General features: G+C 47.2%; 1 long non-coding RNA gene and 1 other non-coding gene across 2 annotated transcripts in view; one reads left to right on the top strand and one right to left on the bottom strand.

Moving 5' to 3' along the window:
- Positions 1-287: 287 nt before the first annotated feature.
- Positions 288-24,776, bottom strand: part of LOC138532681 (uncharacterized) — a 60,196-nt gene continuing 35,707 nt past the window's right edge. The window contains exons 2-3 of the long non-coding RNA XR_011284863.1: positions 2,479-2,568; positions 288-456 (exon numbers count right to left, since the gene is read on the bottom strand). This is a non-coding gene — a long non-coding RNA (uncharacterized lncRNA). The remainder of the gene's footprint in view (positions 457-2,478; positions 2,569-24,776) is intronic.
- TRNAW-CCA (transfer RNA tryptophan (anticodon CCA)) lies at positions 19,351-19,422 on the top strand. The gene has a single exon. It is a non-coding gene; the product is annotated as a tRNA-Trp (tRNA).

Below are 24,776 nucleotides of genomic sequence, written 5' to 3' on the forward strand. Positions count from 1 at the left end.
ACTGGCGCCCAGTGGGATCACTGGCGTGGATGCGGAGACGTGCAACAAGATTGCCGGTGTGCAGAGGAGGAGGACGCTGGTGTGCTGGATGCGCCTCGTCGCCAGTTGTTATACCTCTCGGTCACACAGAATAAAAGGATACACACCAGCTCGTTAGGATACATCCTCTTTATTCAACATACAGGAAGATACTGATCCTCCTCCGGTTCTTCCCTCGATCCTCCCCTTTTTCTCCGTCACATCCGCTGGTGACGTGCAAGGTGGAGCACTGTCTTAAAGGGACAGGTCCCTGTCACAGGACGTTTCAAGTCAATCTGATCGGTATTGTTCTGTGAAAAAAATGCGTTCTTAGACACAGTGAGGAGTTTTTGGGGATAATGGGAAAATAATTTCCAAGTAAATGCCAAGAATTTCTTAGTCCAATCATGAGGTGTGCAAGGCCTTTTTATACTGTGGCTGAAAGAGAGAGAGTATAACAGTCATTATAAAGAAAGGGTCAAGGTAGTGACAGTTTATGGAAGGAACAATTTGCACATAGTTTTAAAATGTGGTCAGGAGAAGGTCAATGTGCATACACATATGAATCATTAGTAGGTAGACATTATGCATGCACATATATTTATTTATTTTTTATTGTAATTGGGGTGTTGGGGGGGTTAATATAGCACGTCCAATGTAGAAAAGTGCTTTCCATAGCACTTTGCCTCAGAGGTCAAAGAGAACAAGAAGTTACACATGTTGGAGGTGAGACAGGGAGGAGATATGATCCCCGTATGAAGCCGAGAGAACGAGGAGGCGTGAACGTGCATCCATGTATGCGGGCGAGACAGGAAGGAGCATTGTTCATGCATCCCTTCATGAGGACATTACATGGAGGACGCATGAACATGAATGCCTGAATGAGGGCTACACAAGGAGTCATCAGGAATATGCATGCCTGTATGACAACAATATAGGGAGGAGACATACACATTGCATCCCTGTATGAGAGTGTGACAGGAAGGAGACATTACATTGCACCCCTGAATTAGGGCGTGAGAGGGAGGAGACATTAACATGCATGCTTGAATGAAAAACATCTTCAGGAGTTTCCGGATTTGTCAGGTCCTGTTAATTTTATTAATTGAAATGTGCAACCTCCTCTTGGCAGATGTAGGAGTGTTAAGGGGGGCCCCACTAACTAAGAAAACATAATCACTTTTTTTAAGTGGTGAGTTGGGGTGTCCGTTCCTTGATGGCTGATTTTCTTTGTTCTGCCACGCAGAGGCAAATGCACTTGTCTTGTAATAATCTGCAGCTACTCACACACTCCCTCCATTGCTTTATCTTGAATTTCTCCACATACAGAACCTTTGAGGTGAGGCTGCTGCTGATATGAACATATTCATTAAGGATGCATCAGTATTCACAAACTAAAGGATTTGCCACTTTTTGCCAAAGACAGACCTCTTTAAAGGTGTCAACTTATCAGAGACATGTGCTACCCTACTTTCAGCTCTTTGGTGTCAGGCAGTGAAGATGCTTGGAGATCATTGAAGTTCATGGTGGGGCTCATATTATGCACCCTGAATGATAAAACCAGGGACATCACCTATAAGACGTCACATTATGAAACTTCTCCATTATAATCTGTGCATTCCACAGCTACCTCAGATAGCCCCCAAGATCCTGCTCGCATTTTCCACTTGGCCTGAAATCACCCACGAGAAAGAGGAAGGGGACAACTAGAACCAACATGTTGCTTTGCATAAACCAAAGAGCATTTTGGGAATATTTACCACACATGTTAATATAGGGCCAATATGTCTGTGACAGTGCTTCCCGCCTGCAAACATTCTGAGCACATAATGCACAGAAGCCTACTGCACATTTAATTTGTGATAAAGCCTATACAGTGCATGTCTGAAAACCATGAAGCATATATACTCATTTGGACAGACTCAGCCTTGGCTATTAGGCAATGGCTGTACTACTTGAGCACAAGGCTACTTCTTGTTTCCCTGCACAAATGTACGAGCATAAGCCTCCAAGTGCTAATGTTTGGTAGACTTAGGGAACCTCCGCACCAAACAGGAATTGCCCTTTTCTTTGTCTGCCCTTCGCTTCGGACGCCCGGGCGAGAGACACCCTTGATCTAAGAGTTAAGAGAAGGAAGGAAGCGGCATGGCTAAGAAGGTGGAAGGTATGCTATTACCATAATCGAGACAGGAATGAATTAACGTCCCCACTAGAGTGGAATGTTCTGTTTGTGGAATACATTGCATGGCAAGACGCAGAAGGCATAAGGAGTAAAGAAAACGGATTGTAGTTTAGCTCCCATTTGGCTTTCACAGCGACGATTAGCTTGCCAGGTGCGTCCCAAGTTCTTGATTTTAGGAGCATAGTTTAGGATTGAGCCCATACAGCAAGTGGGAGGGGGACATTTAGACTTGTCTGTAAGAAGATGTTTAGGTCCAAACAGGACCAATTCAGTCTTACTTGATTTAGTTGCAGCCAGTTCTGTGACATCCATAGTCCCACTTCTTCCAAACATTGGTTTACTCTATGAAAGGATTCTTCACAGTTGCCCTATTTAAAAAAAAAAAATCAGTGTCATCAGCATTTGATTGAAACCCAACATCATGTTTCCTCAGTATATTCATTAGTGGTTGCATGTAAAGATTGAACAGCAACGGTGAGAGCGAAGAGCCTTGCGGAACATCACATTTCTGAGTTAAGGTATCGGGTAAGAACTCTCGAAGTTTCTCTTGTTGGCAACGGCTGGTTCAATCTAATACTCTCCCAACTCTACTATGTTGGCATGCTTGCACCAAATCGATCACTCTTTAAATGTTATGTTATGTTATTTTGCATTTATATAGCGCCTTATGTACCATTGGTATGATCTCAAGGTGCTGGTAGGTTGAACGCTCTGGGGAACCGAAGTTCAAGTCAGTAGAGAGAGACAGAGTCATAAGGTGCGTGTGAGCACCTTATATGTGTGCAGCAGGTGTGGCATTTGCGTGAGAGCTGCTTCTTAGCGGTAGGTGTGGTGGTTGGGAGATCAGGAGTATGTGTTAGTTCTGGCAGGTTGTTATCCAGACCGATTCTGGCTGGGTTAGGCCTGAGGAGAACACCTAGGCTGGAGGGTATGTAACCAGCTGTGTTTAGTTAGGATGATGGGGCGTATGAGGCAAGTGATGGTATGAGAACAGCCATACCGAATGGTGTCATAGTACTGCTGTGTTCTAGTTGAGCGGTGGTGTAAGGAAGTGAGTAAGTGTGGAGATGAGATATGGTGGTTCACCATAGGTGCTTGAGATCGAGCACACTCCAATAGTTCCATGCATTCCAACCGTTCAATGTACACTGACAGTTCATTGCATTCCGACCGTTATACCCACTTCACCCGTTTCGTCCACACACTTCATTAATTTCATCCACTTCTCCCGTTCCACCCACTTCTCACATTCCACCTACTCCACCGGTTCCACCCACTCCACCCATTCCACCCAGTTCATCCGTTCCACCCACATACTTCCCGGTTCCATCCACATGCTTCACCCGTTCCATCCACATACTTCACCCGATCAATCCACATATTTCACCCGTTCCATCCACATACTTCACCCATTTCATCCACAGACTCCACCCGTTCCATCTACATGCTTCACCCGTTCCATCCACATGCTTCACCCATTCCATCCACATACTTCACCTGTTCCATTCATCCATTTCCTCGGTTAATCCTCATATTTCACCCGTCCTTCCACATACTTCACCGGTTCCATCCAACCACTTCATCCGTTCCATCCGTCCACTTGACCCGTTCCATCCACATACTTGACCCGTTCCGTCCACAAAACTTGACCCGTTCCATCCATGTAATTGACCCATTCCATCCATATATTTGGCCTGTTCCATCCACATACTTGACCCGTTCCATCCATCTACATACTTCACCCGCTCCGTCCACATGCTTCACCCGTTCCATCCAAATACTTCACCTGATCCATCCATATACTTCACCGGTTCCATCCTTATACTTCACCCGTTCCATACACCCACTTTCGCCATTCCATCTACCTACTTCATTTGTTCCTTCCACATACTTCACCTGTTCCAATCACCCATTTCCCCCGATTCCACCCACCCATTTCGCCCGATTCATCCACATACTTCATCCTTTCCATCCACACATTTCACCATTCCACCCACTTCATCAGATGCACCCTGGTCATCCGTTCCACTCACATACTTCACCCGTTCCAACCCCATACTTCGTCCATTCCAAGCACATACTTCATTTGTTCCATCCACTTCACCCGTTCAATCCACATACTTTACCCGTTCAATCCACATATTCACCCGTACCATCCACTTATTTCACCCGTTCCATTCAACATACTTGACCCGTTCCGACAACATACATCACCCGTTCCTTCCACCTACTTCACCTGTTCCATCCTTATATATCACCTGTTCGCTCCGCACTCTACACTCACTCCACACTCTACATCTGTTCCATTCATCATACTTGAGCCGTTCCTTCCACCTACATCACTCGTTCCTTCCACCTACATCACTCATTCCTTCCAGCTACATCTCCCGTTCCTTCTACCAACATCACCCATTCCGTCACATACATCATCCGTCGGTTCCACACTCTACGCCCGCTCCACACTCTACCCCTGCTCCACACTCTACCCCTGCTCCACACTCTTCCACCTCAACACACTCTTCCACCGCTACACACTCTACGCCTGCTACACACTCTATGCCCACTACACACTCTACGCCCGCTCCACACTCTTCCACCGCTCCACACTCTTCCACCGATCCACACTCTCCATCCTCTCCACACTCTTCATCCGCTCCACACTCTTCATCCGCTCCACACTCTTCCACCGCTCCACACTCTCCATCCGCTCTACACTCTTCCTCCGCTCCACACTCTTCATCCGCTCCACACTCTTCATCCGCTCCACACTCTTCATCCGCTCTACACTCTTCATCCGTTCCACCCACTTCATCCGTTCTACCCACTTTATCCATTCTACCTACGTCATTCGTGGCACGCACTCCATCCGTCCCATGCACTACATCCATCTCTTACACTTGATTCAGTTGTTCAACAATGATTTGTTATGATCATTCCATGCACTCTGAGATTCCATGCCATCTATCCGTTATATGCACTCCATCCATATTGTATACTCATCCTTTCAATCCTCTCATCAACTTCGCTCCTCTCATCTGTTTCGTTTATTTCATCCATTTCGTTAATTTCAACCACTTCACTGCTTACATACAATGTATTCCTCTCATCCACTTCACTCCTTTCATCCACTTCACTCGTTCTATTCAGTTTATCCGTTTTAATTTACATTAGCGGTTATTAGTTTTCGATTTCTCGCTCGGATCTTGATGCTGGATAGTTATTTAAGATATAGCAGTTTTGGGCTAAGGTCATTGAACTGGTATTGTCCAGTTTGAGTTAAGAGTCGATTATAGGGGAAGAGCCATGTTTTCAGTAATTTACGGAAAGACATGAGGTCCTCGGTGAGTCGGATGTGGGGTGGAAGTGGGTTCTACAGAGTTGGGGCCAGGGCTGAGAATGATGATCCACCTAACCTGACTGAGTTGGTTTTTGGTATGACTAGAAGGCCGGCAGAGCTTGATCTTAAAGTACGAGGAGGATGATAGGGTTTTAGTTTGTCTTGAAGATATTGAGGTCAGGTTTTATGTATTGCTCGGTGAGAGATGCATACGGTTTTGAAAGTCACCCTTCGGGCAACTATTAGCCAGTGCAGAGTTTTGAGGGCTGGGGAGATGTGATCTCTTGGGCCAAGTGCTAGCAGCAGTTTGGCTGTGGCGTTTTGTGCTCTTTGTAGTTTAATCAGTTAGTATGCGTGGACTCCGAGGTAGAGGGGGTTGGCATAGTCCAGTCTTGACATAACAATTGATTGGACCGCGGTGAGTCTGTTGGGAAAAGAGAGGTATGGAAAAATGCACCTAAGGGTTTTTAGATGGTAGTGACAGGACTAGGAGACGTTGTTGACTTGGAGCGAGAGGGTTAGGTCTGAGTCTATGGTGCATCCAAGGTTTTTTACTGAATTGGCGGGTGTTGGCGAATTGCCCATGGCAGATAGCCAGGTTAGCGGGTGCGGAAGAAGTTCAGTATTGCCACATACCATGATTTCAGTTTTGGAGGGGTTTAGCAAGAGGTGGTTTGAGGTCATCCAGTGATCTATGTCGAGGAGGCAGGAAGCGAAGTTGGGTTGGCAGTTGGGATTTGAATTTAGAAGTTTTAGGATTAGTTGTGTGTCATCGGCATAGTTGTAGCACAGGATGCTGTGCGAGCGGATTATTTGTGGGAGGGTGGCCATATAGAGGTTAAACAGGAGGGCTGATAGGCATGCTCCTTGTGGAACTCCAGTGTTGACTGGTCGGGCGTGGGAGGCATAGACCGACAGTAGGGTTATTTGGTTCCTATTATGGAGGAAGGATGCTATCCATTTGAGAGCATTTCCACTGATTCCCATGGAGTGGAGGCGGTCAAGGAGGATTGAGTGGTTGATTGTGTCAAAGGCGGCGTATAGGTCAAGAAGGATTAGTGCGCATCCAGCAGAATCTGCTGTGTTTTTAAGGTCATCCCAGATTGACGTTAGGGTGGTTTTGGTTCCGTGTCGGGCTCTGAAACCAGATTGAGCGGGGTCTAGGAGATTGTTGGCTTCGACAAAGGCATTTAGATGGGAGTAGGCGGTTCGGTCAATGAGTTTGGCAAGGAACCTGGTGTTTGAGACGGGACAGTAGTTATTGGGCTCGAGAGGGTCGAGAGAAGGTTTTTTTTTAGAAGAGGCTTGACATGAGCAGTTTTGAACGCATCAGGAAAAATTTCCGAGGAGAGGGAGTTGTGATGGTTCTTGCGTATTCTCCAGCACAGGTAGATGTGAACATTTCTTTGAGGGTTGTGGCTGGGCAGGTGTCCAGCGGGGAGCCGGATGTTTTGCGGGCAGAGATAAGTTTGAGAAATTGGTCAGTTGATATTGGATTGAAGGAGTCGAAAGTAGTTTGGTGGCGGTCGCAGGTGGTGGGATGTCAGGTATGGTGTGTGGGTTGCGTGGTGGGTGTAAGAGAGCTCGTTTGTTAGTTAGAAAGTTTGTTCTTTCGAGAACTGTGGTGTAAAAGTGGAGAGAGAGTGAGTTGCACTAATATCAAATGTAGAGGTGTAAGTAGCAGCAAGTGGCTGTCAAATCATAACAAGCCATATGTATTAATCCAGGCTGCAATAAATGATTGAAAGTAACAAGATCCTGTACACAGAAATTCTTCTTCCATAAAGGAACCTGATGACGGATTATTTATTCAGATCATGTGTGGGGCCCAAGGCAGCATTATTCCAACTGGTCCTCATTAATGTTTCTAGTGTAATTGAATATTGCAGTAGCAGGAATGACATTTCACAAAGGGTTTACATTACAGATTGGTTGCGAGAGGTGGAACAATCATCATATGCTTATTGTGTTTCAAGGGTTGTTTTGGTGTGATGGGCAATACGCTTACGAATATATGTTATGGCTTCCTCTCTCAATAGGAAAACACCATAACAACAAACAGACACAAAAAACATTCTAGCCCACCCCTCCTCAAAATGTCTACCTTCTCAGAACGCTACCACCTTTGAAAAGGGAACTATATGCATCTATCCCAAGTCCTTACTTCAATAAGCCCAAGCCTACAGGAGCTACCCGTTTCCCCTACCCATATTTCTCTACAGCGCCAACTCTATCTCAGGAAAATCGCTCCACACTCAGACAGTTCTAAAACACCACCATCAATGCCACTGAATCCGGTCCTAGTCTTCCAACCGGATCATACCACTAGCACTGGCAGCACGCATGAGATGAGTGCATCATTGGTTAGTCCTGAGAGCACGTCTTATCTAGGATCCCAGATGCAAGATAACAACAATGAAGGCAATACTCACCCTCGAATGCAGCCAGGAGCTACTTTAAAAGGAGCACTCCTAAACACCAGATCCCTGAACAACCATGCCAGTGACAATCATGAACTAATAGAGGATAAACACATTGATATCCTGGGTCTAACTGAAACATGGATCCGGGTTACCAGTGGCCCTGCGATTAGCCTAGCAATACCTCCAGGCTATTCCATTCTCTGTAAAAATAGGGAATAGAGCTTGGAGGTGGCGTCGCAATAATTGCCAAAGAGCAACCTCAGACTATTTGTATCTCCCATTTCTTGTCAGGATTGTGGAATTCTTCTCCCCAAAATGAATCCTAATCCTAATAGCTGTTTAAATCTAGTCTTGATTTACCGGCCACCATCGATAATGCCTAATTTTAATGAAGACATCACTTAAACCCTCATTTCTTTGGAGGGCCCGAACCGTGCAGCACTTTTTCTTGGCGACATGAATCGTTGGAAGGGTGATAAGTCGGGCAGGGAATCCATCGAACTCGAGAGAGACTTGAACAACATACATTTCCAAGTCATAAACAACAAACCCACGTCAGGCAAAAAACGCATTCTTTACTGGGTTAACACTAAGAATCTGGTAGCTAAAATCCGCCAGACAAATCTATGCATTTGGTCCGACCATTATATTATTGAACTCGGACCCAGCAGAACACTTAGTCGGCTCAAATGCTAAAATCCTAACTGAGATGCCAGAAAAGATAGCTCTGATGATTAGAACCAGACTAGTCAGAGACACCCCCGACATCAAAAATGGTTTCCCCCTGATTTCAGTGCTTTAAAAAGGGAAAAACAGACACTAGAATTACTCTGGCTAAACACCAAACTGAAGAAAACAAAAAGGCAGACAAAATGTATAAAGACAAAATCAGAGATACAAAAAAGAACTATTACAATCTTGAAATAAAACATGCAGCAAACAGCTCAAGAAAGCTCTTTGAGACACTTGGACTGCTTGAAAAACCTCAGGCATTTCAAACCCCCTTTCTACCTACAACTCAGGACTCCATAGCAGTTCAAACTGCATTTGAAGCAAAACTTATTGATGCCAGAGAGAAAATTTAAGAAAAGATTATGTTTATGGATTACACATCCAAGGACCTCCAGCACACAGATCCCAACAGGCTCAGGTTTGTCTATAGTGCAATAGGCCCATGGCGAACCACAAACACAAAATGCTGGTGTGGGCCATTTTCTTTGGTCAAATTGGCCCACTTTTTCGGGCAATTTGGGCCAGTTTGATGAGTTAATTCACTCTGTGGCTAGTAGTTTTGACCAGTGTTGCTGAATAAATATTTTTTAGCGTGCACAATTTGCATCACACATTACCAAAAAACTCCCCCTTGGATTTTATTCAAACAGTGTCACAAAAGGAATGAATTGCCATTTGCAACTGCGGGACACTTTTTCATTGGTTCCTGGTGGTCCAGTGGGATTTCTCGAGGATCGAATGATCCTCGACCAGCAATCTACTTGTGGGAGGGCTTGTTGGAAAGGGGAGCTTCTCCCCTTTCCAACAAGCCCTCCCCCATGCCATCAGGCAGAACATGCCAGAGCAGCACAAAAAAAAAGTGTCTGCTATATTTACATATTGAAGCCGTTAGGCTTCAGCATGTTAATATCAATTCCTGATGACGTCAGCGCACGTAGCGTGTGCCAACGTCATCACAGCCACCTCCTTCCCGTCCCCCAGGCACGGAAGAGGAAGTCCTCCCCTTCACTGCCTGGGGATCGGGGAGAGGGAAGATGCAACAGGGGGGGGGCATCTGCACCCCAAAACGTCAAAGGTAAGTGCTAAAAAGGACAAAGTATCTCATCCTCAGCACTGCAAATGTGCTGAGGATGAGATACCTCATCCTTAGCACTTAAGGGGTTATAGTGAGTGGACAAGGCACATGCACAAGGCACACCTGGGAGGGAGTGCTGGTAAAGCCTGAGGGCAGCTTGTGGGAGAGATACACTTGCCTGATTTTGCTAGGAGGGTGCAGCTGATATTCAGGGAGGTGGGTGACACACCAATCAGTGTCTGTCTCCTAAAGTGAGTGGACGAGAGACATGTCGTCGGATGAGAACTGTGAGCAAGACCAGGTGGAGATGGGAATCCCTGGGGACAGCTTTTGTGAGAGAGACATGCTTGCCTGGTTTCACTGAGAGGGTGCAATGGAGATTTGAGTGGCTGGTTCACAGACCAGTCAGTGTTAGTCTCGTGAAGCGAATAGACAAGAACAGTGATCTCAAAACATTGCACCGTTTGGAGTACCGCAGGGCGATTTTATCTCCATCTCTTTTTAATCTTTATATGGAGCCCTTAGGAAACATTGGGACTCATTACGAGTTTGCTGGTATATGTTAAAAGTGCCAGTGATTCTGGTTAACAGCACTTTTTACCGTTCAGACTAATAACAAGTTGGCAGTAACACAGTTGCTGGAAATACCGGTCCCGGCACAACCACCTCTGGAAATACCAGCGCTAGTAAAATCAGAAGTCTGCGAACGCCAGCTGGAAACTGTGATCACTGCCTGTGTTCTTTCTGGAACTCCGGCGCCTCTCTATCCCAGCTTCAATATGTTTTCCGCAACCACCCTCCCAATGAGAGCCCTTCACCTCTCTTCATAGGTCCCATCCAACCCCACTTACCCCCTCTCCTTCCAGCCTCGTCATCTCCATCACCTGCCTACTGCCGTGACAAAGGGACATTTTCCCTTTTCTGTTTTCATGGTGGTGGCCATCGAGAGATTTGGCACGTGCAATTGGCGCAGAGCACTTCTCCTGCACAAAAAATGTATTAATTATTAGCACCCTGGAGGGAGCTTCTTATAGGGAGAAAACTTTGCAATGGAAGGGGGCAGGGTCAATAACAGCTGTAAACTCTCACAAGACCATCACTGCTCTCACACTTTCCTGCTCTCAGGCTGGCGGGCCATTATCGGCCCTGGCTGCCGCACCATTGCCAGGTTTGTGTAACTATATTATTTCTGATTGGCTCCACTTTGATGACTTTCATTTGGATTCTGACTTGATTATTGAGATCTTAAATAAGTGACTGGGGATCAGGTGTCCACTTATTCTCATGGATAACATCACAACCAACCTTTAATTCAAACATGAGTCATGACATCACAGATGGAGTACAGCTTATGATAGAGGTGGAACGTCACATTGTAGCAGCCCAAGTAGCTCGCCGTGATCGTATAGTTGCGTTGTGGCCACAGCAACCTCTGTTCGAATCCGAGTCACGGCAATGCCACGGCAGTTGGGCAGATATTTTAGAATTTCCATTAATACATTGGCAATCTCTGTGGAGGACTGAAACAATTCGATATGTCCTGTTACTGTTATGAACCTTTTGTTTCTTTAATGCTCTTTGCACACTTTTTCATCGGGTGACTGTAATGTATTTCAACCAAATCTAATTAAGAGCGCATTATGTGGTGACATTTGCAGTACATGAAACATTATAACACTGCCATTTACGTCAATAACCACTAGCTTGATTAAGACATATGTATTGCAGCGACAGTATTTCCCAGTTACAAATGGGAATAAAAACAACATCTGCGAGGGATTGAACCAACGACATTTAACTGATGTTGCCAATGGAGCGCGTTACAGAGAGCGCGAGGTCCCGCCTTTACAGTCACACGCTGATGATAATACAGATGTTTAAATAAACAGGCATATCTGTGGACTTGTGGTCTTTCTACATTGGGACTCATAGTCTAGTCCTAGGCTATTGTAGGCACTGGCGTATCTTTTAGTGGAATGAGAGGCATTCTGTAGTCGCGTGAAAGGACCTTTCAAGTCAATCTGATCTGTATTGTCCTGTGAAAAAAAGCGTTCTTAGACACAGTGAGGAGTTTTTGGGGATAATGGGAAAATCATTTCCAAATAAATGACAGGAATTTCTTAGTCCAATCATGAGGTGTGTGTAAGGATCTGTCTTCTCCTGCATCCTAGTGGAATCTGGAGTGAGTGCTATGAGTGACATTGGAATGTTACTGGATGAAATGTTTGTGTATGACTGGTGTTCTCTGGAGGGGAGTTGAAGATGTAAGCCTGAGAGAGAGGATGCCGGTGCTTGCCTATGTGAACTGGAATCTACTATCTGATTCATATGACTCTAGAAACTGGATGTTATGCTTGGAAACATAATAAAGTAGTCACTCATCCATACCATGATGTCAGAGTCATTCCACCTGAACCCAGATTTCCACATTGGCGACGAGGATGCTGGCTGTGCTGGGGGGACAGCACAGAAGAAGAGACAAGCACCGCCCCCCAAACCAAGGAAGACCCTCTCTCTCAGGTAAGGCGAGCGCTAAATGCAGTAGGCGCAGAAGGGCCTAGCGCCAAGGGCACAGGCGAAGGCAATAAGGAGCTGCACCAGGGCCAGATGCCAGCTGGCCTGTCAACAGTTGGACAGGTCAAGCACAGAGAAAGTCAAGAGACTTTGGCAGGGCTGAGGACCCATAAACAGTTTTAAGGGGTTTGGAAAACCAAGCTGCGGCATGGAGGGCTTGGAGCCCAGGGCAGCAGTATTAGAAGAGGTTGGGAACCTAAGCTGCACCTAGAAGTGACATAGAAGTTGGATGAAGAAGCTGAAGAAACATGTGGCTCATGTGCAAGGCGCCTGGAGCAGAGGAGGGTCCTGATGGCCATTCCAGCGCTTGGAGGGGTTTGGAGCCTGTGACTGGGCTTATAAAGGGGCTCGGAGCCCATTTGCAGCAACACCATAATGAGTTGGAGCCCACAACAGTAGCGTCTTGTGGGGCTGGGAGCCTGTGCAAGTGGGTTTGAAGGAGCTTGAAGTTTTTTGCTATGTTCTGCTGGCATTGTGAATTCGTGGTTCAGCACCTGTGAGCTTTGACTGGACTTGAAGAGAGCTTGGAGTTCGTGATGTGCCTAGGAGGGGCATGGTGTCTCTTGCTGGATAGCAGAGGGGCAGTGTCTTTGCCTATGGTTTGGAGAACTTTGTGCTTATCGTTTTGGGAACTGCTTTATACAAGGATCCCCAGAGGTACTTTTGACTTTAAAAGATGCTGCCACGAGGCACAGTAAAAGAAGAAAATTGAGTTTTGCTTTTGATGATTTTGGTTTAAGCAGTCAATTTTAGCTGTTGACTTATATGTCATTGTCATGTGAGGCTTGTTGATTAATTGGTCGTTTCTGTGTGAATGAATTGGAGTAAATGGAGTGAAGGTAGAGTGCATGTAATAGCCGCTGTGGTTTTAATAGGTATTTAGCAAAATGATGATTCTAGGTCATTGGCGTGTATAACAAATTGTTTTTCACACAGATGGTCTCAGAAGTGAATTACAGTGTTGATTGACCAGGATGCTAGAGATACCTGGCTCAAGTTGATATGACACGTGTTTGCTGCACTAATAGTTTTCTTTTCCAGGATGGACATTTTAGTTGAGAGTGGAAAACACTGATGTTTTAAATTCTAATGCTATGACTTGACTAATATTTTAATTTTTCAGGTGGATCTTTTTATACATGCTAGAGTTTTAAGAGTTTTAAAGTAGTGTGTACAATGTTGTTATTAAGTGCAATGTTAGGACCATTATATGTGAAGATTAGGTAATGAGTATAACGTGAGTGATTCAAGTGATATGTGATACACTAGTGGTATGTATGTAGTGTAGTACTCCCGGAGTTAGGTTTTTGTGTGAAGAGAACTTTCAAAACGGGCAAATGAGGGGTAGTGGGGTCACTGAGTTTGTGAAGTAGTTACCCGAGTATTAGATATACTCAGCCTGGTTGGAAGTGGTGTGTGTTTAGGCACACCTGGGTCGAGTGATTGTAGGGTGTAAGGGAGTTAAGTGTGTGTTCTATTGTGGGATGTTGGAGTTAGGATTGGTATGAGAGGTCTAGGTGCCTCTATGTGTGGAAAGTTTAGTTATGGTATTTCAGTAGTCGGAGGTACCTCTTCTTCACTTAGCAGAAAGGGGAAGGGGCATTGTTTTAAAGTGTGTCCCATGGCTGTGAGGACGTTCATTGGTGTTGGGAAGTTGTTAGCAGAATGTCTTTGTTTGGTGAGATGATGCATGTGCATTAAATGTGTAGGTGTCTGTGTGTGGGGGTGTTTTATATAGCTTTTCATGCTGAGTTAGCTGGTCGTGTTTTTGCTATCTCTAAGGAGGGGAGATATGTAAGGATCTGTCTTCTCCTGCATCCTAGTGGAATCTGGAGTGAGTGCTATGAGTGACATTGGAATGTTACTGGATGGAATGTTTGTGTATGACTGGTGTTCTCTGGAGGGGAGTTGAAGATGTAAGCCTGAGAGAGAGGATGCCGGTGCTTGCCTATGTGAACTGGAATCTACTATCTGATTAATATGACTCTAGAAACTGGATGTTATGCTTGGAAACATAATAAAGAAGTCACTCATCCATACCATGATGTCAGAGTAATTCTACCTGAACCCAGATTTGCACAGTGTGCTAGGCTTTTTTATACTGTGGCGGAAAGAGAGAGAGTATAACAGTCATTATAAATAAAGGGTCAAGGAAGTGACAGTTTATGGAAGGAACAATTTGCACATAGTTTTAGAATGTGGTCAGGAGGAGGACAATGTGCTTACACATATGAAACATTAGAATGTAGACATTATGCATGCACATGTATTTATTTATTTTGTATTATAATTGGGGTGTTGGGGGGGATCAAATAGCACGCCCGATGTAGAAACGTGCTTTCCATAGCAACTTGCAGGTGGCCGACATCTAGAGCTGTGCAGTAGCCATCCATGCCCCAGAGGTCAAAGAGAACAAGAAGTTACACATGTTGGAGGTGAGGGAGAGACAGGGAGGAGATACGATCTCTGTATGAAGCTGAGAGAACGAGGAGGCATGAACATGCTCTGATTACTTACCATAATCTTCATTACTCCTAGTCCAACTCTTCCTAGTCACATTACTTACCTCATGAGGCCCCTGCCTCCAACACAGGATCTTCTTTTATTTCTTTTATTCCCTATAACTCCTCCCCCATAACCCTGTCGCTCAGTTTCATATTACCAAGCCGGAGCACGGGACCTTCCTCGCAGGGAGGGAGAGGAGGGTCGTCAGTACGGTGATGAGGAAGAGTAGGACTAGGAGTAATGAAGATTACCAGTAAGTAATCAGAGCATTACCTCCACGTCCACTCTTCCTCATCCCAGTACTTACCTCATGAGGTATACCAAAGCAGCAACGGGGAAAAGGTCCCAATGAGACACAGAGCCAAAAACAGTGCAGAAACACACACCTTTAATAACTCCAATTCACATCCCCACAGACAAAACCCCAACACCGAAGGAACCAACCCCTGAGGGGGAGACATTCAACCTATAGTGGTTGATGAAAGTGCTTTGATCAGCCCAGGTGGTAGCCCTCGAAATCTCCTGCAGAGAAACCCCCCTAGCACTGGCCCAGGAAGCCACCAAACCCCTGGTGGACCGCCCCTGAATGTGTGCAGGCACAGGCAGGCCAGAAGCTACATAGGCTATGGAGACCACAACACAGATCCACCGGCTAATGGACACCACAGATGCCTTACGCCCAGCATCAGCCGGGCCAAAAGTAATCAGAAGACTATCAGAGTGGCAGAAAGGGGTAGTCCTAGCCAAATACTCCAACACTGCCCGCCGAACATCAATGGTATGCCAAGTCACTTCCTCAGGTGTGTGTGGATCCTGAAAAAAGGCAGGGCGAACCAGATCCTGAAAGGTGTGAAAACGAGAGACAACTTTAGGGAGAAACTTCGGATCACATCTCAGCACCACCGAGTCCGGCAGCGCCCTCAGGAAAGGGGGGTGACATAACAGAGCCCCAATCTCCCAAGCCTACGAGCAGAAGTGATGGCAATGAGGAAGGCAGTCTTTAGCGTCAGATGTTTTATATCAATCTCGGAAATGGGCTCAATAGGAGGCCCTTGAAGGAACCATGAGAAAAGAGGCAGGTGCCAAGGGGGAAGTCCCTTATAAGGACAAGGACGAGAAGAAGAAAAACCCCGGAACAACTTCCCCACTAACACCTCCCCATCCAAGTGACCATCAGAGTCCCCCAAAAGGAATTCAATGAGGCCCACTGAGAGCTAAGCGAGGAAACCGATAGGCCCTTGTCAAACCCCTCCTGGAGGAATTGAAGGATAGCGGGGAGGCCAGAATGGTTGGGAGGGATACCAGACCGCTCACACCAGTCCCGGAAATGGCTCCAATTCCTGCTGTATGCCTTCTGAGTGGAGGGTCTAAGAGCATTCATTATGGACTCGACAACAGGACCAGAGAATCCCTGAGACATCAGCCTAGCCCATGCAATTACCACACTGCCCATTATCTAGCGGACCCTCAACCACAGATCCCTTTGAAGGGGACAAGGACACTTCGGAACCAGTCAAGGCTCCTGGGACCGAAGCTCCAACAGAGAGGGGAACCAATTCCGACAGGTCCAGAACGGAGCCACACAACAACCTTATAGAGACGTGGAGCCTATTTAACGACGTGATGACCAGCCCCCTCACACAACAATGGAGGACAATCCTACAACAAGAGATCACTTCACGTCACTGGTTACCCCTTCGGGTGCCCCCCAGGCCAGAATTACCTAGTACTTGTAACAAATAGGTACTAAGTCAACACATCATTTATATATCACAATTTTATTTAGATAAACATCACATATTTTTATCACAATTTATAAAACACATTTTCTAAAAATACAAAAATTCCTAAAAACCTAATACAAAATGTCTAATAAAAACCATTACCATACATAAAACAACCTGTGTTGTGCTTAACCCCGTGACATCCTACCTATACAAAGCTGAATCCTGTATAGTATTTTGAGGGAGAACACTCTGTCTCTAGACACACAATGGTCGGTAGCTTACTGGTTCCTGATTATTAAAGGAGACCACTCATCACATCTAACATTGATTCAATATAGTTCTACCCCAACAAGTGCTACCCGGGGGTGAAGTCAAACTAAATTTCTATTATTTATACTATATCATCACAAAATCACAATACTATAATTGCCCAACATGTTTCGTTCAACAATACTGTTCAACACAATGTTAAAGAACTTCATCAGGGGGACCATCTGTACCCTTCAACCATCTCACTTCTTTTTTAGTTGGTTCGATCCTGCCCAACTCATCACTCTAAAAGATGTTCACAAGCTATAACTGACACTACAATATCTGATTCTTGACCGTATTGTGCTTTCACAAAGTCACTCGACAACGGTTACTTAAGGGGAGAGCCCGAACAATTATGCCGGACTACTCAATTCCTGATGTCTGTACGGAACAGCTCTCCTTAGAAACTGATTCCTATGTGCACGAAACCAGCTCTCTTAATGCCGCATATGGGATCAAACTTCCGCAAAGCACCAATAACGCTCCACTCATGTCGTCCTGTGTTACGCCACAAGAAGCGTTGTTCTCTGTAGCCTGTATCAATCCTGTCGTTGTCCCGCTTCAATGTAGCACCAGAACGGAGCCAACCACAATACAGTCATACTGGACACACTGATGTGCTGAACCACCCAGGGCAGAAGGGGAATAGGGGGAAATGCATAAAGGAGACCGCAAGGCCATTGTACAGAGAGGGCGTCCACCCCCCCCAACCCCCCTCGCTGCGAAACCGAAAGCAGAAGAGGGGAACCGTCACTGAGTCCGGAGATGCAAACAGGTCTAGAACAGGGGTCCCGAATCAGACACAGATCTCCGCAAAGACCCGCCCGGGCCGACAGGACCAGTTTCACAGAGGAGGGAAACCGGCGGCTGAGAAGATCTGCATGAAGATTGTCCACCCCCCTGATATGCGAGGCCACCAGAGACACCAGATGCGATTCCCCCCAAGCGCCTATCTGAGCTGCCAGGGCATTCAAGGAGCTGCCGGAACCCCCTTGGCAGTTGGCATAAGCCAAGGCCGTTGTATTGTACGTCCGGACCAAAACCGCCCAGCCTACTAGCATGGTTATGGCTCAATAGGAGGCCCTTGAAGGAACCATAAGAAAAGAGGCAGGTGCCATGGGGTAAGTCCCTTATAAGGACAATGGTTATGGCGGAGGAGTTATAGGGATAAAAGAAATAAAAGAAGGACCCGTGTCGGAGGCAGGGGCCTCATGAGTTAAGTACTGTGACGAGGAAGGGTAGGACTGGGAGCAATGAAGATTACCGGTAAGTAATCCGAGCATGATTCAACATACCTTTTGGAGACTCAGCGCCCAACAAATCTCCCCACGCATAAAAAGTGTCAGCCTATCAATTGTTTGTCTTTTCTGTGAAACAACCGAGGCTCATAAGTGAACCGGACAATATATCAGGGAAAAGAACTGCATTAGGAAAAACAAGCATGGATCACTTTTAGAGGAGGCATCAGCACTAGAGAGAATACACAGCTCCCAACGACAATGCAGTAAAGAAGGTTGATAACATTTGAAATGATCCTGTGCTGTTCCACAGAAGGGAATTGAAAATGAAAGGAAAGAAAGACACTGTGAATTTAGTTTTGAGAATGGGACAAACTTCAGCAAACACAAAGCAACAGAGGTCATGAACTGCGGCATTTATTTATTTATTTACACATTTATGAAGCGCGCCAAGATGAGAAAAGGAGATCCATCATGTAAAAGCTTGGTCCCAGGTTATATGGCTGTGGCTACATGCAGCTTCCAGTCCCTTAAACTGTGCGGCTCTGGGGATGACAATGAGGAGAGAATGTCCCTGCGAGGAGGGTTGGGGGGTGCCTATCAGACACTTCATCTGCCCCAGCTGGACATCCTTTACACCGCCCCTTTCTGTTTATTAGAGCTGCACTATCGTCACCGTGTATTCATTTATACTACAGTGGTAATTATGTACTGTAGAGGGTAGAGTTCAAATAGAGCTGGAGACCAGTCTATGCATGAGTCAGATGGGTATAGAGGGTGTATGAGTAACAGTGGCCCAGGTGGGCTGCTGGGGGCAGGCACGGATTGTGGCATCATGCGGGAATCTCTGAGGCTGCTTTGGCGATGTTTGCTGTCAAGAGGATAGGCTTTACCTGCCTGCCGCATTAAAATAACCCAGAAAAGCGCTCTCCTCCAAAGTTTTTGGAAGAGATAAAAAAGCAGGAGTATTACTCTGGTGACACTAGAGTATTCCTCACCGCCCTGTATGATATGGATTTCACCACATCACCTCCTCAGGATTCTTCCATGAAGTCTTCAAATTAAGACCTGAGTAGGCTTTGATATGGACTAAATAGTTCCAATTCTTGCAAGGAAGAAAGGACAGAAGCACTCGATAGCAAGTATCCCGTAGAAATAAAACACATAAAAAGTAACAGCTACTTACTTTACAGTAACTTATTAGACTCCGATGCATATCAAGACATCGACCTCGTGGCGCAACGGTAGTGCGTCTGACTCCAGATCAGAAGGTTGCGTGTTCAAATCACGTCGGGGTCAATTTTTTCTGTTTCAAAAATAACGATTGCAGGTTTGTTAGCTTCCGAGCTGTCTTTAAAATCAATCGTGGCAAGCGTTTTCTAGAAGGTCAATTTTTAAAATATGGTTTTAAAACACCTAGGTCAATGTATTCTTATTTTCTGCTAAAAAATCAAAATGTCGTGGTATTTGCAGACAAACACTAGTAGTCTGCTGATTTACAGCCCAAATGTTATGACCTTCCACCGATTAGTCACACACAGCACATTGCAAACCCACATACCGCGTTTACCTGCATTGTTTAAATAAAAATAAAAAAAACTGTACACCTTAAGGGCTGCCTCTTAAAGTTGCAACTACCCCATCATTATGATGGCTGTGTATGCTGTACTGCAGACTACCGCCCGCTAGAAACCAAGGGTGGCGCAGTTTTGTTCTAGCAAATGGTCACTCAGTGTTAAGACAACCCACGCAGGCAGTGTTTGCAGATGCCAAATAACCGAGCAAATAAAACTACAATTTTCAAGATGTAAATATTTTCGTTTCAAAAGATGACTCATTGCTGTAATGCCTTGTTACGACACTAGATGTCAATTCAGCGGTCAAAAGTTACTAAGAGGTTACATTTGACAATTGTTAGAGTAAAAGTAAGTCATATGCGGGTTGCACAAGTAGGGTATGATGACAGTCTTAACCCACAACTGGTACAATGCGCAGTTGAATAAAGGGAGCCTGTGCCAGTCAGTTGCGGCCCGGACTCCGTAGTAACCAGACCTGTGTGTTCCTCCAGGTACCGGAGGAACTGCATTATACTATTTAACACTGGCGACGAGGTCCCATCTGAGTGGGGAGAGAATTGGATTTCGGGATCGAAGGCTCGATTTCGGAACTTTCTGTTTCGCGGAGCCCACTAGACGCGTTAACCGCGCATTAAACGTGTGGCTGCCATTTTGTGTGTGCATTAATGGTAGCGCCCCCTCACGGGATGCTTGTGCGCTGTTTTGGTCAATTTTTGGACCCTTCACAGCTGTTTCATGCAAATAGCTGGTCTTCTATGGACTATTTTCATGTTTCTTTGGACTTTCTTGAGTGTGCCTACCGAGAGAGGTGCTTAGAAGACTTTCTCCAGATTTTCTCAGCCATCTTCATGGGAAGCCCTGTTTTTGGTGGACATTTCTGGGTGTTTGATGCGTGGACTGGCATGTGGAAGGCTGCACTTCCACTGTCTTCCTGCTGCAGGTTCTAGGCTTGGACAGTGATCTCATCTTTACCCACCTCTACACGTAGCTTGCCTTGAAGCTTGTGTCCGTTCCTTGCCCTCGCTGGGAGGGTCATTTTTCTGGCGCCATCGCCCTGGAGCATTTCGTTGAAGGGTGAGCCCGCCTCGCACTGGACCTGAGCGGACAACTACGTTGCTGGTGCTGACTTGCAGCTTCTGGATACATGAGAGGTGCCTGTGCGGTTGGCAGCCATGGGCGACAGCGATGATGCTCAAGGGGAGGCAGCCCCACCTGTTCTCGGGGCGCAGCCCCCTGTCAGACCTGTTCCCTGACAACAAGACACATTGGGACCCATGCCAGAATTCAACATGTCTGGCCCTCCATCGAAACTGGGCCCGAAGTGGCTCCTGTGGGTCAAGAAGTTGGAGATGTACTTCAGGGCCACCGGTGAGACGGAGGATGATGCGAAAGTGCCAACCCTTCTGTATGCTGCCGGTTCTGAAGTCCATCAGATCTATGAATCGCTGAACGCTCCTGCTGGAACGTGCCAGGCTACCAACGATGCCCTAAAAGAATATTTTCTTCCCCTGGCCAACCAGGACTTCGACCGGTTTGTGATGTGTGGGGAGAAGCAGCATGAGGATGAGTCATTGGACAGTTTCTGCGGGAGACTGTGACACCTGGCAAGCACGTGCAAGTGGGAGAATGAGGAGGGGATGGTCAGAAATCAGCTAATTCAGGGTTGCAGTTCAGGTAAACTACGATGCCAAGTGCTCTGTGAACCTGGGCTCAATCTGACACAAATCTTGGACATGGGGAGAGCGTATGAACTGGCTGACAGTCAGGGCTCTAGAATGGATGCAGCGGTCAAGCCCGGGAGGAGTGAGGAGGCCTACGCCATCGGGCATACTGCGAACTCTGGGCCCAAGTGCCCAAGATGGACCCAAAGGAAATCCGAGCCTCCGCAGAAGGGCGCTGTGCCACAACAGTGTCAGAAGTGTGGGTATGACCTCCCTCATTCTGGCGATTGCCCAGCAAAGACGAGGGTGTGCGGGCAGTGCAGTACCGCCGGGCCATTTTGCCAGGATGTGCTGGGCGGCTCACCCAGTGGCTGTCTCGAGGGGCCAGAGTAGGTCCAACAGTGGAGGCCCACGCAAGCAGAAGAGTGTGGCCGCCGTCGAACAGGTTCTCAAAGAGCTGGATATCGCTGAGGAAGAAGAGGAAGAGGTTTTCTTCATCTCGAATATTGATGCCATCTCGAAGAGGCGCCGACAGCCCATTTGTGAGGTCAACATATGTGAGACTCCTACCCCAGTTTCTCATAGACACGGATGCGTCAGTGTGTGTGATGGCCTTGCAACACTTTGAGGCACTGCCAGGACCACCAGCATTTGCCGAGACCAAGGCCAAAATATACTCTTTTGGGGGAGACCATCCACTTCCCCTCCAAGGGGTCTTGATAACGTACGTCAAACATGCAAACCGATCCATCAAGGCCAGATTCTTTGTGACCGATGAAAGCCCACACTCTCTGCTGAGCTGTGCAGCGTCAGAAGACCTGGATATAGTGTACTTTGGGCTGGCCCTATACCAGTCGGACATCCATGGCCTCACTGAGCGGTTCGCAGAACTGTTTGAGGGTGTAGGCAGGCTAAAAGGAGAACCGATACGCCTGCACATTGATGAATCGGTGAGGCCAACAGCGGTGAAACACTGACGCATTCCTTTCCATCTAAGGGCCCAGGTGGAACAAGAGCTTCAGAATCATATAGACCTGGACATCATTAAGAGGGTGGAGGACCCTACACCGTGGGTGTCTCCCATAGTCATGGCGTTGAAACCCAAACAGCCAGGGGTGGTGCGCATTTGCGTGGACATGAGGCTGCCCAACCTGGCCATCAAAAGGGAACGACACCTGACGCCAACGCTGGACAATGTGGTGGGGGAGCTGCAGGGTGCCAAGATATTCTCAAAATTAGACCTGCGCTCCGGTTACCACCACCTAGAATTACATCCTGACTCACGGTATATCTCCACCTTCACTACTCACAATGGCCTGTATCAATACAAGAGGCTGAGTTTTGGAATATCCTCAGCCGCAGAGGTGTTTCAAAATGTGATCAGGGGTGCCCTTGCCGGACTGGCAGGGGTGATCAACCTGAGCGACGGCATCTCAGTATATCTCAGACTAACCTTGCATCGCGAGAAATGTGAATTCTTGAAGAAGAGTATTGAATTCTTTGGATTTATTTTTCACGCAGAGAGGATAACACCAGACCCACAAAAGGTTAAGGACATTCGAGAGGCCAGGGCCAACATACACTCCCTCCAAAGTGTGCAGCTTCCTGGGGATGGTCAACTACTGCGGGAGGTTCATCAAGGACCTTGCCTCCCTCTCAGAACCACTCAGGGCCCTCACCAAGAAGGACGTTGCCTGGACATGGTCAGGGGAAGAGCAGAAGGCGTTCGACACCATCAAGGTGGCACTCACCGGTGAGGAAACAATGGCATTCTTTGACCCCAAGAAAGAATCAGAGCTGGTCGTGGATGCCAGCCTGGTGGGACTTGGGGCGTTGGTGCTGCAGGCATACCCTCAAGGGCAGATGCGACCCATAGCCTATGCCAGCAAAGCCCTCACAGATACCGAGCAACGGTATTCCCAGATCGAGAGGGAAGCACTGGCCATTTTGTGGGGCTGCAAGCATTTTCGCCTCTACATACTGGGACCACAAGCCCCTGATTTCCAACATGACAGAGGCATCCTCCAAACCGCCCTTGAGGATTGAGAGGTGGATGCTCACCCTCATGGAGTATGGGGTGAAGCTACAGTACAAGCCTGGCACGAACAACCCGGCAGACTATCTCTCCCGGCATTCAAGGGGCAGCGGCGCACAGCCTGGACCGTCAGGAGGAGACTGTGCCGAGGTGATTCTGCAAGTGGTCGAGGCGGCCCTGCCCATTGCCTTGACCCTGAAGGAGATGGCCAAAGTCTTGGGGGCAGACAAGTGTTTCCAGCTGGTTCAGTCCGCCATGGGCAGTGGGGACTGGAAGATGGTCCTCTCAGGCCTGTCCCGAAAAGGAGCTGATGCGCAGCGAGAACTGCAGGCGCTGTGGCGAGTGCGTCACAGACTATCTGCATCAGAAGAAGGGCTGCTGCTGAGGGGAAGGCAGATTGTGGTTCCGCGGGTGCTGATGGCCCACATACTGGAACTCGCTCACAGTGGCCACCAGGGTACGGCTAAGAACAAAACACGCCTGAGAACAAAGATCTGGTTGCGAGATCTGGAGAGGAGGGTAAATGAACACATACATCTGTGTGTCTGGTGTCAAGTGGCCGCCCCAGTATCCAAAGAACCCTGCATCGAGTCAGTGGACAGGAGACCAGCCGTGGGGGACCGTGCATGCAGACTTTGGGTCCACCGGAAGGGGCATGTACTTCCTAGTCCTCATGGATCAGTGGTCCCACTACCCGGAGGTGGAACTGGTTGAGTCCACATCCAGCGATCACACCATCTAGGCGATGGAGAAAATCTTTGCCACTCATGGTTTTCAGCAAGAGCTGTGCTCGGACAGTGGTTCCCCGTTCCAGGGCTGCCAGTTTGCAGCATTCATGGACGAATGTGGTGTCAGACACCGGAAGGTTACTCTGGGGTGGCCGCAGGCCAACAGGGAGGTGGAACGGTTCATGCAGACCCTCAATAAGGTGTTCCGGATTACTCAAGGTCAAGGGGGGGAAATTGCGGAGAAACCTATACCAATTACTCTGCGAGTATCGACCCGCACCCCACCAGTCCACAGGGGTGACCCCCGCCGAAGCCCTGTTCAGCCGGTGTCCCCATGGTCTCATACCAGAGCTGGGATGATGGACCCCTGCGGTCATTGATAACCAAGAGACCCTGGAGGCCAGGAAAGGGTGCAATGAACGTGAGAATATCCGGAGGAATCTGAGGTCGGCGAACATCCAAGTAGGGGACACTGTCCTTGTACGCAACCAGCATCGCGAGTGGAAGCTGTCCCTCAACTACGAACCCAACCCCATGGGGGTGACTGACATCAAAGACTTTATGGTAACAGCGTCTGACCGGAGAGGAACAGTTAGGAGAAACTCCTGTTTTTTCAAGAAGGTCGACATCCGGGACAACCCTGACGAACCTC

This window comes from Ambystoma mexicanum, assembly GCF_040938575.1.
Source record: "Ambystoma mexicanum isolate Mex_15411 chromosome 12 unlocalized genomic scaffold, UKY_AmexF1_1 Mex_chr12_unloc.2, whole genome shotgun sequence".
Classification (NCBI taxonomy): domain Eukaryota; kingdom Metazoa; phylum Chordata; class Amphibia; order Caudata; family Ambystomatidae; genus Ambystoma; species Ambystoma mexicanum.